The sequence below is a fragment of the Ovis aries genome, chromosome 7, assembly GCF_016772045.2.
Source record: "Ovis aries strain OAR_USU_Benz2616 breed Rambouillet chromosome 7, ARS-UI_Ramb_v3.0, whole genome shotgun sequence".
Taxonomy (NCBI): domain Eukaryota; kingdom Metazoa; phylum Chordata; class Mammalia; order Artiodactyla; family Bovidae; genus Ovis; species Ovis aries.
Window position 1 is genome coordinate 17,370,078 of NC_056060.1, and position 16,177 is coordinate 17,386,254.

The 16,177-nt window shown below is 49.8% G+C and overlaps 2 long non-coding RNA genes across 4 annotated transcripts in view; one reads left to right on the forward strand and one right to left on the reverse strand.

Moving 5' to 3' along the window:
• Nucleotides 1-16,177, reverse strand: part of LOC121819946 (uncharacterized) — a 176,472-nt gene that overhangs the window by 139,817 nt on the left and 20,478 nt on the right. The window lies entirely within an intron of this gene.
• Nucleotides 71-10,584, forward strand: LOC132660119 (uncharacterized). 2 transcript variants are annotated; one of them, XR_009601341.1, is made up of 2 exons: nucleotides 71-330; nucleotides 2,061-10,584. It is a non-coding gene; the product is annotated as an uncharacterized LOC132660119 (long non-coding RNA). The 2 variants fall into 2 exon arrangements; XR_009601340.1 differs by having other exon boundaries at nucleotides 71-260.

Sequence of the window (16,177 nt, forward strand, 5' to 3'; positions counted from 1 at the left end):
AGGAGAGAAGGGAGGATGGAAGGAGGGAGAGGGGGGAGGAAGAAATTAACCTGTTGATTTCAAGTTTCAGGGAATGATCTGATCCACAACTTTGCTCTATGCTTTGAAAGAAGCAGCTTCCTCCTAGCAGATTCTGGATGTGTTTGAGAGAATGATCCTCCACAGCGCCATAGGCCAGCAGTTATAACACTCTACCTCTGGGGACATACAGGCTTGGCTTTGAATCATGACCCTGCCTTTCACTGGCTATGAGACCTCAGGTGACTGACTTGACCTCTCGATGTAAAATAACCATGCACCATCTCACTCTAGCATCAAAAAACTTGGAAGGTAGGTACCTTCCAGTACGCTTCAGTAGATAGATACCTTCCAGTACCCAGTATCCAGCTTAGAGTACACATTCCACAAATTATGACTGTTATTACTTGGCCATTCTGCAGTCCTGCACCCCGAGTGCTATCTGGTAGCAAGACTGTTATCAAAATGTCATCTGCACCCAGAAATTCCTATTTGGGTCTCTTGGTTTCAGCATCCCAGAAAGGTGTCTTAAACTCCCTGCCCAGTCCCTGGCCCAGAGTTTGGGTTTGGCAGACAGAGTCTTGCTGCGCTTAGTGAAGGAACTAGAGGGGCCCTGCGTACCACCTTGCGATTTTCACAGCGCTGGAGTCACACTGACCCCCTTCCTGCAGAGACGCTGTTTGGCTTCCCCTGCTGATTTCAAAGTGAGGAGCAGGAGGACCTTTAAACTGGAATAGCATTTCCATTTTCCCATCTCCCCCGTACACCATCACTCAGTAAAAATAGCTAATTTTAAAACGGCTGCTCTTATGATGGACGAGATTAATGGATCTTGAAGAGCAGCCAGTATACCAACTGCTTCTGTAGCCATGATGAGAGCTAATAATGTAGAAAATTCTGCCAATTCCTTTAATTCATGAATATTTAAGCCTGTGAAAAATCTGTCAGATTATATCATTTTTTTCTGGTGATTTTCCGCCTAAGTACATTCGTGGCGGCCTGCCAGTTACTCAAGAAACTTCAGCGGGAGCAAAATTGTTCTTGCTGTTGTTGTTGTTACCATGGGTTGTTGTCTTCCTGGTGAAATGATCCCCCCTCCCCATCCCAGGATGGAATCAGGTTCACCTGCCAGAGCCAAAGGCAACCCCTAGGATTTTACCTCAACAGGCATAGATTCTTCTAACCCAAAGCCTGGCACAGACCTATGAGATCAGAGCCCAAGGTTTTCAAATTGTGTTCCACGGTACCCAGGGGTTCCTCCAGGGTCCCCAAGGTCCCCTAGCTAGAGACGCTAGGTGGCTGGAGTTGGGGGATGCAATCTCCACCTCCATCCAGCAGTTCTGATTTCTGCAGCGAGGTTCCATCTAATATTTCCCTGGGAAGACATTTAAATGGAGTTTGGAAACCACCTTGTAGCCCAACCCCCAGCTCCCGAAATAACAGATGGAGAAACTGAACCCCCCACAAGGGCAAGCAGTTTGTCCACGTCACTAAGTACATGAGCGGCGGCCTCTGAACTGTAGCCAGGGTCCCCAGCTCCAAGCCAGCTCGCTCTCCTTTCCAGCACATTCTGGCCGACCTCTCAACGGCCCAGCACAGCCTGGGTGGGGGAAGCAGGAAGCCGCCGGGCTCAGATGGGATGGCCGCCGCTCCCCAACCAGGGTGGACAGGCTGCTCTCGGAAGCCAAGATGTTTCCTCGCAGAGACAAGAGACAGACAATGAGTGTGGTTAGCGGCTTGGGAGGGAGGGGCGGCCCACTTCAGAGATGATTATCATGTGGGGACTTGGCTGGAGGAAGGAGCGAGCTGCTTTTTATAGGAACTCCAGTTCCTCGTTTTGTTCCCCTCGGGTGATTCTCCAAAGAAAGCCGACTTGAGTCAGCTGGCAGTGGCAGGGCGAGGCCGAGGCAGCCGGGCTGCAATGGGCCTGGTTCAGCACTTGCCCCAGCTGGTCACGTCCTCACCGGGGCGGCCCGCACTCTGCCAGGAGCCCAGGTCAGCCCCCATCCAAAATCAACAAGTCTTTTGTGCTTCTCCTTTAGATACGGTGTAATTACAGCAAACATGCATTGGCGGTGAGCAGCAATCATGAGACAACTGTTGAGGATTTCAGATGCGCTTGGCGGTGGCTCCTGGAGCGCAGCGCGAGGAACCGCAGCTCCAGTCGGCCCGTGCTGGCCCGAAAACAAGGGATTTGCAGAGGTCGGGAGCGGTGCATTGGCACGGTGCCCACGCCATGTCGTCCGTCAGCTATTTCCTTGATAGCGGGTTGCGTCTTCCCACCAGGCCAACAGACTGACTCATGAGTCAGTGACTTAGAAAAGAAAGAAATACTTGAGGCCAGCTGTGCCCGCCGAGCAAAACCTGTCAGGCTGCAGACAAAGTGGGCCCCTGCCACTTTCCCGGGTGGTTTCATTTTTCCTCTTTTTGTCTTCTTGTTTGAGAACTCTGAAAGTGAAACCGCACACCTCCCCCTGAAAGCTTCTATGTTCCCACGGCTGGAGGAGGTGGGTGGGGGCGAGGTCTTCCACTAGCATCAGCATTGCCCTTCCGCAGGCCCCAGGGTCCAGCCACGCGGCTGGAACCCAGGCCCTGCTGTGCCTGGCTCTGAGCAAAACCCTGCACAGGGAAGTGGCCAAAATCCGTTGTTAGGTGGCTACAGTACATGGCCAAGAACCTACCCAGGTGTAACTAGATTCATCCTCTCAACAGATGATGAGGAAAATAGTGGTATGTGTGGAAAGTGTGTTAGTTGCTCAGTCACGTCCAACTCTTTATGACCCAATGGACTGTAGCCTCCAGGCACCTCTTTCCATGGGATTTTCCTTGGAAAAATACTGGAGTGGGTAGCCATTCCCTTCTCCAGGGGATCTTGCTGACCCAGGGATTGAACAAGGGTCTCCTGCTTTGCAGGCAGATTCTTTACCATCTGAGCCATCAGGGAAGCCCCAGATAGTGGTCAGTATCCTCAGTTTATAGATGAGGGAATAAAGGCTTCTTAGTTTAAGATTCATGCTCTGGTCCCACACTTAGTAAGTGGCAGAATTGGGTTTAAAACCCAGATTTATCTGATTCCAATGTTTTTCTTATTCTCAGATATATCATACCATGAATATGTAATATTATAGGGTGAGTAACACTGACATGGCCCACTCACACCCCTCCCCCCAACCCCAAGGCTGACATTTAAGCTTGGGAAGCACAAAGTCAAGGATGAATTAGACAATTGATGGTTTCACTGTAATTGTGGTTAACACCATCAAGGAAGAAGTACAGGGTGTTTTCATTAGGGGACAGAGGGCCTGGCCTGGCCTGAGAGGCCTGAGAGGTATGAGGAGGAATTAAGTGGGCAAACATCCCTGGCAGAGGGAAGGGCAGGAACTACGACCCTGAGGCCACGAAGACTGTGTGCTGGGTGCTGATGGAAGGGCAGCGAGCTTGGAATGAGGGGGGCCTTAAGGGTGGAGAACTTGCTGGGACGTTGAAGGCCAAGGAAATAATTAGGGGCTTTATCCTAACAACATGGGGTAGCCACTGATGGGTTTTAAGTAGCGGCATACACAAATCTGAGATTTTTTTAAAGGATCCCCCTTGTTTTATAAACACTTTCTGAGGGACAGGAGAAGGTGCAGGGCGAGTTACCGATTGGCCAGCAATGCTGGTGGCTCTCAGTTTCCAGACTGGCTGAGGGCACAGGCTCTCTCCATCACCTCCCCTCACTGTGCCTCAAAGATGCTCCAAAGGCTCCATCAGCTAACAAGACAAGCTCATAATCAGGGACTAACTTTACAGATGTGAAGCCTCTGGACAACTGCAGCCTGGCAGCATGGTTCTGGGGATCTCGTCCTCTCCCCCAACCCCTCCAGCTGAAGCCAGGGTTGGGGAGACTGCAAAAGCTGCACCCCTTTTCTCCTCTCCCTCCTGGTTCCACACTGTTCTAAGTCATTCTTTTGAGCAGTTCCAGGTATTCCCTGGACCAGTCCCAGGACCTTTCAAAGGAGGCTGCCATTATCTTCATTATCTCCACCATAGTTTGGCCTTATGTCAAACAACAGGGAGGGAACACAACCCCACCCACCAACAGAAAATTGGATTAAAGATTTACTGAACATGGCCCCACCCATCAGAACAAGACCCAGTTTTCCCCTCAGTCAGTCTCTCCCATCAGGAAGCTTCCATAATCCTCTTATCCTTTTCCATCAGAAGGCAGACAGAATGAAAACCACAGTCACAGAAAACTAACCAATCTGATCACATGGACCACAGCCTCGTCTAACTCAATGAAACTATGAGCCATGCTGTGTAGGGCCACCCAAGACAGATGGGTCATGGTGAAGAGTTCTGAAAAAAAGTGGTTCACAAACCACTTCAGTATTCTTGCCTTGAGAACCCCATGAATGGTATGAAAAGGCAAGAAGATAGGACACGGAAAGATTAACTCCCCAGGTCGGGAGGTGCCCAATATGCTACTGGAAATCAGTAGAGAAATAACTACAGAAAGAATGAAGAGATGGAACCAAAGCAAAAACAACACCCAGTTGTGCATGTAACTGGTGATAGAAGTAAAGTCCAATGCTATGAAGAGCAATATTGCATAGGAAGCTGGAATGTTAGGTCCATGAATCAAGGCAAATTGGAAGTGGTCGAACAGGAGATGGCAAGAGTAAACATCAACATTTTAGGAATCAGTGAACTAAAATGGACTGAAATAGGTGAATTTAACTCAGATGACTATTATATCTCCTACTGTGGGCAAGAATCCCTTAGAAGAAATGGAGTAGCCCTCATAGTCAACAAAGAATCCAAAATGCATATTTGAATGCAATCTCAAAAATGACAGAATGATCTCTGTTCATTTCCAAGGCAAACCATTCAATATCACAGTAATCCAAGTCTATGCTCCGACCAGTAACACTAAAGAAGCGGAAGTTGAATGATTCTATGAAGACCTACAAGACTTTCTAGAACTAACACCCAAAAAAGATGTCCTTTTCATTATAGAGGACTGGAATACAAAAATAGGAAGTCAAAAGATACTTGGAGTAGCAGGCAAATTTGGCCTTGGAGTACAAAATGAATCAGGGCAAAGGCTAACAGAGTTTTGCCAAGAGAATGCACTGGTCATAGCAAACACCCTCTTCCAACAACACAAGAGAAGACTCTACACATGGATATCACCAGATGGTAAACACGAAAATCAGGTTGATTATATTCTTTGCAGCCAAAGGTGGAGAAGCTCTATATAGTCAGCAAAAACAAGACCGGGAGCTGACTGTGGCTCAGATCATGAACTCATTATTGCCAAATTTAGACTTAAATTGAAGAAAGTGGGGAAAACCACTAGACTATTCAGGTATGACCTAAATCAAATCCTTTATGATTATAGAGTTGTGTCCAACTCTTTGCAACTCCACGGACTGTATCCTACCAGGCTCTTCCATCCATGGGATTTTCCAGGCAAGAGTACTGGAGTGGGTTGCCATTTCCTTCTCCAGAGGATCTTACTGACCCAGGGAATCGAACCCAGGTATCCCACATTGTAGGCAGACGCTTTACCGTCTGAGCCACCAGGGAAGTCAGAAGACAGGTCTATGATTATACAGTAGAAGTGACAAATAGATTCAAGGGATTAGATCTGGTAGACAGAGTGCCTGAAGAACTATGGATTGAGGTTCATGACATTGTATAGGAGGCAGTGATCAAGACCATCCCCAAGAAAAAGAAATGCAAAAAAGGCAAAATGGTTGTCTCAGGAGGCCTCACAAATAGCTGAGAAAAGAAGAGAAGCAAAAGGCAAGGAGAAAAGGAAAGATATACCCATTTGAATGCCGAGTTCCAAAGAATAGCAAGGAGAGATAAGAAACCTTCCTCAGTGATCAATGCAAATAGAGGAAAACAATAAAATGTAGGAAACTAGAGATCTCTTCAAGAAAATAAGAAATACCAAGGGAAGATTTCATACAAAGATGGGCACAATAAAGGACAGAAATGGTATGGACCTAACAGAAACAGAAGATATTAAGAAGAGGTGGCAAGAATACACAGAAGAACTATACAAAAAAAAAGATCTTCATGATCCAGATAACCATGATGCTGTGATCACACCTAGAGCCAGACATCCTGGAATGTGAAGTCAAGTGGGCCTTAGGAAGCATCACTGAACAAAGCTAGAGGAGGGGATGGAAATCCAGTTGAGTTATTTCAAATCCTAAAAGATGATGCTGTGAAAATGCTGCACTCAATATGCCAGCAAATTTGGAAAATTCAGCAGTGGCCACAGGACTGGAAAAGGTCAGTTTTCATTCCAATCCCAAAAAAAGGCAATGCCAAAGAATGCTCAAACTATCGCACAATTGCACTCATCTCACACACTAGCAAAGTCATACTCAAAATTCTCCAAACTAGGCTTCAACTGTATGTGGACTGTGAACTTCCAAATGTTCAAGTGGGACTTAGAAAAGGCAGAGGAACCAAAGATCAAATTGCCAACATCCACTGGATCATCAAAAAAGCAAGAGAATTCCAGAAAAACATCTATTTCTGCTTTATTGACTAAGCCAAAGCCTTTGACTGTGTGGATCACGACAAACTGTGGAAAATTCTGAAAGAGATGGGAATACCAGACCACCTGACCTGCCTCCTAGGAAATCTGTATGTAGGTCAAGAAGCAACAGTTAGTTAGAACTGGACATGGAACAACAGACTGGTTCCAAATCAGGAAAGGAGTACATCAAGGCTGCATGTTGTCACCCTGCTTATTTAACTTATATGCAGAGTACATCATGTGAAATTCCAGCCTAGATGAATCACAAGCTGCAGTCAAGATTGCCGGGAGAAATATCAATAACCTCAGATATGCAGATGACATCACCCTTATGGCAGAAAGTGAAGAAGAGCTAAAGGGCCTCTTGATGAAAGTGAAAGAGGAGAGTGAAAAAGTTGGCTTAAAGCTCAACATTCAGAAAACTAAGATCACAGCATCCAGTCCCATCATTTCATGGCAAATAGATGGGGAAACAATGGAAACAGTGACAGACTTTATTTTTCTGGGCTCTAAAATCACTGCAGATGGTGACTGCAGCCATGAAATTAAAAAATGTTTGCTCCTTGGAAGAAAATCTATGACCACCTAGATAGCATATTGAAAAACAGAGACATTACTTTGCCAACAAAGATCCATCAAGTCAAAGCTATGGTTTTTCCAGTAGTCATGTATAGATGTGAGAGTTAGACTAAAGAAAGCTGAGCGCCAAAGAATTGATGCTTTTGAACTGTGGTGTTGGAGAAGACTCTTGAGAGTTCTTTGGACTGCAAGGAGATCCAACCAGTCCAGCCTAAAGGAGATCAGTCCTGAATATTCATTGGAAGGACTGATGCTGAAGCTGAAACTCCAATACTTTGGCCATCTGGTGCGAAGAACTGACGCATTTGAAAAGACCCTGAAACTGGGAAAGATTGAAGGTGGGAGGAGAAGGGGACGACAGAGGATGAGATGGTTGGATGGCATCACCTGCGCTGCAAGTTCTGGGAGTTGGTGATGGACAGGAAAGCCTGGTGAACCGCAGTCCATGGCGTTGCAAAGAGTCGGACACAACTGAGTGACTGAACTGAACCTAACTGAAGGTGTTTCCTCCAATCTGCTTTTGAAATCTGCCTAACCAGTTTTCGTCAATATTGAAAACGCTTCTCTGGATCAGGCTTCCCCTCCTCACCCTATTAATCCCCCAGGAGGGCCCCTCCAGGTCACACCGTATCCAGCTGGGGCTTGGCTGCCCCTTGGAGACCCAGTTTTCAGGAGAGCTCAGAAATCCTTCCCCCACTCCCACCCACTCTGCCCACCCCTTCCTCCTGAGAGATGAGAAGAGGGTAGTCTGGGGCAAAGGACGAGCTGCTCCTCCCCTCCCTCAGCCCCTCCCCGGTGTCTGGGCCGGACCCTCTCTCCTGGCCTAGAGGGCCCCGGGCTGGCTGGGCCACTAGGTTTGGTGCCACAAGGTGGTGCCCTCTCCTGCCCTCTGTCTGCCCCCTTGCCCCCAATTATTCCCACCCCCCTTACAGGACAGAGCAACACTCAGATCTGGGCCCTTGTGTAAGTGAAGGGCAGGGATTCCTAGAGGCCTACACCTGCCCAGGCACTAAGGTGCCAATGCTGTAATGTATCCCTTTGGCCATTTTATCTCCTTTGCCCTGAAGGGCACTTGTGGGGAAGGGCCACATTTTGACCTAACACTATCCTCAGAGCACTGTAATCTCGCCACAATTTCAAACCTCCATTCTACAGATGGGGAAGTGGAGCTTCAGAGGGGCTCAAGAGCTTGCCTGCTGCTAAGCGGCAATCCGCAGATGAAGCCAAGCCTGTTCCTTATATGTGTCCCGGCTGAGTGAGGAGGACAGAGAGAGGGACCCTGAGGGGCTTTGTCCCCACCAGCAGGGCTGCAGTGACACCCCCAGGACCTCAGCACACACCAGCCCTGCAGAGGTCTGGCACCACATCCTAACAGTCAGCATGGGCCGGGGTCTGGAGACTGGAGGCGCACCACTGAGGTCCCACAGAGAGCCACCACCACGCCCCAGTGATGGCTACGCACCTCTGCTCAGGGTCCTCAAGCCTCAGCACCCCTGAGGACATCAGCTAGAGAAGGTGAGGCATGACTGCGAGTTAGGGTTTTCAGCCTTTCCCGTCAGCTCCAGATAGGAGCACCCTTGTCCCCTGCCCTGCTGGAACCCCTCCTCCAGGCTCCCTCCCACCCCAGCACCCCCCCACCACTCAGAGCGGGCCTTGCTCCATCTCCTGATATCAGGGCAAACTTACTGCTAAGAGCGTGGTGGGAGGGACCACCAGCGGCATTAATGCGCCAACAGCCCCGGAGGGGCGGCTGCCAAGCTCACCAAACACACATCATGAAAAGTTATTGCTCAGAAAACATCAGGAGCGGCACTCACTCATAAATGTTTAATGCCCCCACCTCAGGCAGCCAGAGTTCCTGCAAGGCAGTTAATTGCCTCCAGGACAAGGAGGCCAGGGTCTCCTCAGCGCCAAGACAACTCCTTCAGCCCCCTCCTCGTCCTTCCACCCCAGCCCCACAGTCCCCCGCCCGCTCATGCCCCCAGCCCCCAGCCACCCACCTTGCGCAACAGCTGAGCAGGTCCTTTCACTTCCTGGCTCTGCTGGCCGGGGATGAAAAGCCCCTTAAGTCTTTATTTTTTTACAAATTTTTAAAAAATTTTAATAGGAGGCTAATTACTTTACAATATTGTAGTGGTTTGTGCCATACACTGACCTTAAGTCTTCAAATGTCACAACACAGGCTCTATCTGCTCTTCCTATATAACCTCCAGGAAATCTTCCTTACTTGCTTTACACTCCAGTCATATTGAGTCAGTGACTGTTCCCTAAATAAGCCAAGTTTTTACCAGGCAGGGGATAGATGGCCCTTTTCCTCCTGCCCCAGGGTAAAGCCATTGGAGATTCATTCCCTGTGGATTAGAATAGCAGGACAATTAAGGGAGAGGCTGGGCCCTGCCCGGACCACATGTTTCTTATTCTCAGAGTCAGAAGACCCCCTGGGACACACGTGTGCAGAAAAGTTCCTTGGAGATCAAAGGGGGAGTGATGTCAAGAGATGCTCTACCCACAGGCTTTTCAGTAAAATCCATCTTAGCTAAGAGATGCCTTCACATACATGGAAGGAAACTGAGATACACCAAATATGGACTGCTGCTAAGTCACTCCAGTCATGTCCGACTCTGTGCGACCCCATAGACGGCAGCCCATCAGGCTCCCCCGTCCCTGGGATTCTCCAGGCAAGAACACTGGAGTGGGTTGCCATTTCCTTCTCCAGTGCATGCAAGTGAAAAGTGAAAGTGAAGTTGCTCAGTCGTGTCTGACCCTCAGTGACCCCAGGGACTGCAGCCTTCCAGGCTCCTCCATCCATGGGATATTCCAGGCAAGAGTACTAAAGTGGGGTGCCATTGCCTTCTCTGAAATATGGACTGAGAAGCAAGCAAATCAAAATGACTGACCTCAGGAAACCTGGAAGAAATGCCCCATAAAAGTAATTCAAACTGCCATGAGAGTGAGCCTCAGGGGCTTTCCGTCTGAGTCTGCCCGTGTGTCTAGCCACAGGTTGTTTTTGCTGTTCAGTCGTGTCCTCTTTGCAACCCCATGGACTGCAGCACACCAGATTTCTCTGTCCTTCGCTATCTCCCAGAGCTTGCTCAAACTCACGTCCAGTGAGTCAGTGATGCCATCCAACCATCTCATCCTCTGTCATCCCCTTCTCCTTCTGCCCTCAATCTTTCCCAGCATCAGGGTCTTTTCCAGTGAGCTGCGTCAGGGGGCCCAAGTATTGGAGCTTCAGCTTCAGCATTGGTCCTTCCAATGAACATTCAGGGTTGATTTCCTTTAGGATTGCTTGGTTGGATCTCCTTGCAGTCCAAGGGACTCTCAAGAGTCTTCTCCAGCACCACAGTTCAAAAGCACCAATTCTTTGGTGCTCAGCCTTCTTTATGGTCCAACTCTCACACGTACTGTACTCTTTTCCCTCAATAAATAATTTACTTGCTTCATTACTTTCCATCTTGGTGGGAATTCCCACAAAGTCCCCAGTCCACTGCACTCCCAACCTTGTCCTCCAGGGACACATCTAAAGCCCCAGCTCAAGGGTTCTCCCTGTGTCAGAGGGGCTGTGCCTGCTTCTGGTGGAGTGCCACGCAGGGTGGCACCCACCTGCTGACATGACACAACCCCCACCAAGTCAAGTTCCTGGAGGGAAGAACCAAGCAAGGAAGCAGATGGAGGGAAAGGGAGATGGCTTCTCACCTGGAAGATGGGGTCAGTGCCTCTTTGTTGAGATTGGCATAAAACTTTAATAACACATGCAAAGCACAGTGCCTGGGATGTAATAGATGCTTCAAAAATATTTTTGGACAAAATTAAGGAATGAAGGAGGCGGTGAATGGTGTCCGCAAGGAGAAGAAATTGGAGAGGAGAGAAACTGGGGGCAGGAAGGGAGAAAGCAAATTCTTAATAAGCAACTATTTCATACCAGGCACGGTCCCAGGCTCCAGATATACTCAGTGATGAAAAAAAAAAAAAAACAACAATCATATTACTGCATCCATGAACATGCAATCTAGGGGGAAGACAGAGCTCGGTCTTAGCCCCACTGTGGGGTGTAGGCACTGTCATTCTAAGGCTTTATTATTCACTTCCCTTGGCCTCCAAGATCAAGGTCAATCTCCTGAGCTTGCATTTATGGAGTCAAGATAGATAGACCATGCTTGTGTGCACGCATGCCTGCTAAGTCGCTCCAGTCGTGTCTGACTCTTTGCAACTCTATGGACCATCGCCCACCAGGCTCCTCTGTTCAATGGATTCTCCAGGCAAGGACACTGGAGTGGGTTGCCATGCCCTCCTCCAGGGGATCTTAATGGCCCAGGGATCGAGCCAGTGTCTCTTACACCTCCTGCAATGGCAGGCGGGTTCTTTACCACTAGTGCCACCTGGGAAGCCCAGATGGTCCATGCTGTGTAACAAATAGCCCCCCAGATTTCAGTAGCTTACAGGAGTTTGTCATTCAGGCAAATCCACACCGGTCCAGGCATGATCATGCCTGTGTTTTGGGCTGCTGTGCTCCGGTGACACCTCCATGCGTCACGGCCTGTTTCTTTTCTGCTCAAGTTGGTAAGGTTGAAACCGTGACCCATTCCAGGGCCCTTCCTCTGAGCCTCTGCACATCTTCCTCTCCCTGGACAGAAGACACTGCCATCCGCTCCCACCGGCAGATCCCGGAGGATCCCACGAGTCTGACATACGGAGCTCGGCCGTGCTATAGGTTCAGAAAGAGAGGAGGAGAGCAGGGCACTAGCCACGTTTCCCTGAGGACTCATCCTCTCCACCTGAGAAATGGGCAGAATTGTTCCTGCTGCTGTGGATGGGGAGTAGGAGGCCTCTTTCTACCTCTGGGAAGAATCCACCCCCTGAAGTCCTCACAGTCCTTGCAGACAGTTTCTACCCACGGGCAGCTGTAGGCTGTGAAGCAGAGAGAGGAAAGAAATTGGCCTTGAGGTTGGAAGCCCTCAGCCCGTGGCCACAACATGTCAGCTAAAGGGGAAGCAAGCCATGGAGTTCAAAATAGAGAAAGAAGAGGAAACGAAACCAGCTCATCTCCCAGTCCCCACCGCCCTCGCCCCTGCAGTGCATTAGAGGGTGAATCAGCTTGTGCTCTTCATTTCTTTCCCTCTTGAAGGTAGTGGTAGAGCTGGGGGTGAGTAAGCTGTATGGTTCCCCAATGCGGTTGCGGTCAAGGTCACTGGACACTTGGTTCAGCCCCCTCTCAGGCCCGTGAGAATGAGTTCCACATCCTCTCACACCAACTCCATTTCCCCTCCGCCCCCCCACCGCCCCTGGCAATCCCCTTCTGGCTTTTGCTTCCCTCTCCCAAGTCCAAGTCAAAGCACAGTCCGCCCCAGCCCCTAGCCCACTGGCCCAGCCAGCCCCTCGCAGAGCACAGGGCATGATCCAAAACCACATCGTGCAACGTGATTCACTCGATCTGTGGAAAGACTGATGCAATTGTGGGTGAGAAGTCATTTCTGCTGATGAGGAAACCACAGTAACCCAGCAGGGGTGAGAGGGCAATCCATCAGGGCAATCGGGACCCACCCCGAGAAAGCACACTACCCAGAGTCCTCGGGCTTCCCGGAGCAACCCAGCCATACCGCAGTGGTGGCCAGGGAACAGAGCAGAAACCCCAGCGCACGGCTCCCACTGGCTGAGGTGCAGCAGGTGTGGGGCTGGGAGGAAGGCCGGGCCCCTGGCAAGGGTGGTCCTGGTTCACACACACCAACTCTTCCAGGGCCCCGCGTGAGCCACCTTTCTGGCTGCACAATATAGAGCCAGACGTGTGAGGTTCTCAGCGGAGGCCAGGGAGCCACGATAAGAGAAGTCTCCTCTGGATCCGATGCCTGGACCAAAGATGACAACCGTCTTGCGGCTCACTCCACTGCCCTGAAAGCATCTGTGTCTGCCTCTAGTGAAAGAGCCCCCACAGCCAGAGCGGGTGCCCAGAAACACCCTGAGCTGAATCTGAAGTCCCAGGCGCCAACAGCCCAGCACACCCGCTCTGGTTGTCTGATCTACTGCTCATGTGCATGGGCCAACAAGCCCAGTCAGCCTCCTGCCCAGTGAGCCCTGAGCTTGTGCCCCCAGCTATGCGTGATCAAGGCAGAGACTGCCCCTCTCTGGGCGGTGGCACCCTGACCCTCCTCACAGCTTGGTGCTTACTTCCAGAAGTTGGCAAGGGATCACGTGGTGTGTCTCGCTATTGCCCCCACCCTGGGTTCTTTTCATCTATTCTTTATCATCTGGGTAGTTCGTGCTCAGGGTGGGTCTCCACCTTCAAACATAAACCATTCTAGACAGATGCTAGAGACATTAGAACTGCCAGAAAGCAACACATCAGCTCACCAGATCAACAGACCCATGAAAGGGAGGCCTTCTTTCTTTTTTTAAAAAAATATTTTATTTTGCTGCACTGGGTCTTAGTTGCGGCACATCAGACCTTTGATGTTTAGTTGCCACGTGCGGGATCTAGCTCCTTGTCCGGGGATCGAACGCAGACCCCCTGCATTGGAATTGAGGAGACCTAGCCACTGAAAGTCGAAGGGAGGCAGGGAAATCCCAAGTGAGGCATTCTTATCCCATTCCACTGCAGAAGGAGCCAGGGCTCAGAAGGCAATATAACCCACAAGGACACCAGTAACTTGGCAGAGAGCAGCCCAAACTCTCTCCAAACTCCCTGCTCAGAATTCTCTCCAGATTCCAGCTACCTACTAACTCAGCTTCCTTCATGGGGGTCTCTCGATGAGGGCCAAAGAGATGAGGAGTCCTCTAAGAAGCGCCAAGCAAAATATGAAAGGAGAAAGCTGGGCAGTTCACCCTTCACATCTGTAGGTCACTGACCCACAGGGCCAAGAACCATATCAAATACAGGCTACTGCCCCATCCTTATGCCCTCCCACCCCCAACTGCCCCCCTCCCCCACACCACCACCCCCCCAGGCTGAAGGGCCCCTGGAGCACCATAAAGGCTGAGCTCAGCCATCCATGTGCAAGCCTGACCCCTGGTGCCATAACCTGGAACTGCATGGACAGCCAAGGAGGCCCAAGAGGTCAAGAAGCTTGGCACTCACAGTGGAGCCAAGCACTGAGCCTCAGAGCTTTTGAATATGACCACCCCAGGCTACAGGGTCTTGATAATCAGCCCCCTCACATGGCCAGTTCTTGGAATATGCTCATGAGTCACAAATCTCATAATGACCTATGAGGCAGATAGAGTTTTAGCCCCTTTCTACAGATGAATAAACTGAGGCCACAGCAGTGAGAAAAAACTCCCCAACTTACAGTTAGGAGGTCAATGACAGATCCTACACTTGAACCCAGCTTTTCTAATTTAAAAGACCACCCCCTCCAATTTTCCTAAAATCTCCACCCCTTGGGTCACTAAAGGTAGAAAAGAGATAGGAGAATATGGCTTCTAGGACACCCCACATACATCAAGTAGATTTATGTTGGAAAAATAAATGTATTTAAAATTCATGTCTTTATTTGAAATTAAAGAGTTTATTTAAACTAATGGTACTTAAACACGCTTATGTAAAATAACATACTTGCAAGATAGCTTTCCACCTGCTCCTAATAGCCCAGGAACACAGGACAGTTGATCTAATAAATATCACATCTAGAGGGGGTGAACAGGACTAAGACTGCTAGATTTAGCAAATAAAAGTACGGACTGTGCAGTTACATTTAAATTTCAGATAAGCAATGAATCCGCTACTGGGGACATATTCATGCTACAAAGAAAAAGAAAAAAGATTTGTTGTTTGTATAAATTCCAGTGTAACTGGATGTCCTCTGTTTAATCTGGCAATCCTAGACTAGGTGCTACTGGGGATGGGAGAGGACTGAAGCTAGATTGGGGGTTCCAGGAACAGTTTGGAGGCCTGTTAACCAGTGAGGGGTGAGGAGGGGGAGAGGCGGTGAAGTTGGAGATCCAGGCAGAAATTTGGAAGCTGCTCAGGGTTTTGGGTCCAGCAGTGACATGATAATGTCCTTCTTTTCTTACAGATTATTCTGACCCCACATGGAATATAAGAAAGAGGGAGTAGGGACTTCCCTGGCAGTCCAGTGGTTAAGACTTCGCACTTTCACTGCAAGACGCAGGAGTTGGATCCCTGGTTAGGAAAATAAGATCCCGCATGTCATGCGGCCAAATTTTATTTAAATAAATAAAAATAAAATTGACATCTATAATATTTTAAAAAAGAAGAAGGGGGAGCAGTCAGGCGGGGAGGGTCAATAAGGATACATGTGAGGGCATGTGGTTCAGGCAGGGTTGCATGCCAGGCAGAGGTGCTGGGAAGTAGTAGGTTCAGGACACGTTCTGCAGGCAGAGCCCACTGGAGCACCACCCTCGGGGCCTGGAGTGCCAGTCTCGTCTCATCTTGGGCACTTTGTGGCTCAGTCGTGTCCGACTCTTTGCAACCCCATGGACTGTAGCCCACCAGGTTCCTCTGTCCATGGGATTCTCCAAACAAGAATACTGGATGGGGTGCCAGGCCCTCCATCAGGGGATCTTCCCAATCCAGGGATCGAACCCAGGTCTCCCGCATTGCAGGCGGATTCTTTACTGTCTGAGTCACCCCCAGGGGACCTTCTCATCTTAGCCCTTCCCAACCCTGCTCTCTGAACCACGCACCTTTGGTTTTGCACCCTCAGTTCTGACCCGCTGTTTTCCTCCTCCCTCCATGAACTCCCCACCCGGGTGCCACTTGATGGGGCTGTCCCTGCTCCTCTTGCCAGGCAGGACCACGGAGGGGAGAGAAAGAGAAGTCATCGCGTTGTTTTTCTTGTCCACCTCAAGGCCACTGTGCCCCCCCAAGGGACCCAGCCAAGTGGCCAGTGTCGGGTTTTCCTGAGAGAAGCCTGTCTCTCTGCACACAACCAAGAACCAAGGCAGGATGGGCCCCCTGCCAGGCCTCCCCTGGACGCAGGGCCCCTAAAGGACCCCTGAAGAGGCTGCGTTCACCCTTCAAGTCACAGGTAGGGTAAAGAGACCAGCACTCCAGGGCCTGACTCAGCGCCTACCAACCCCACT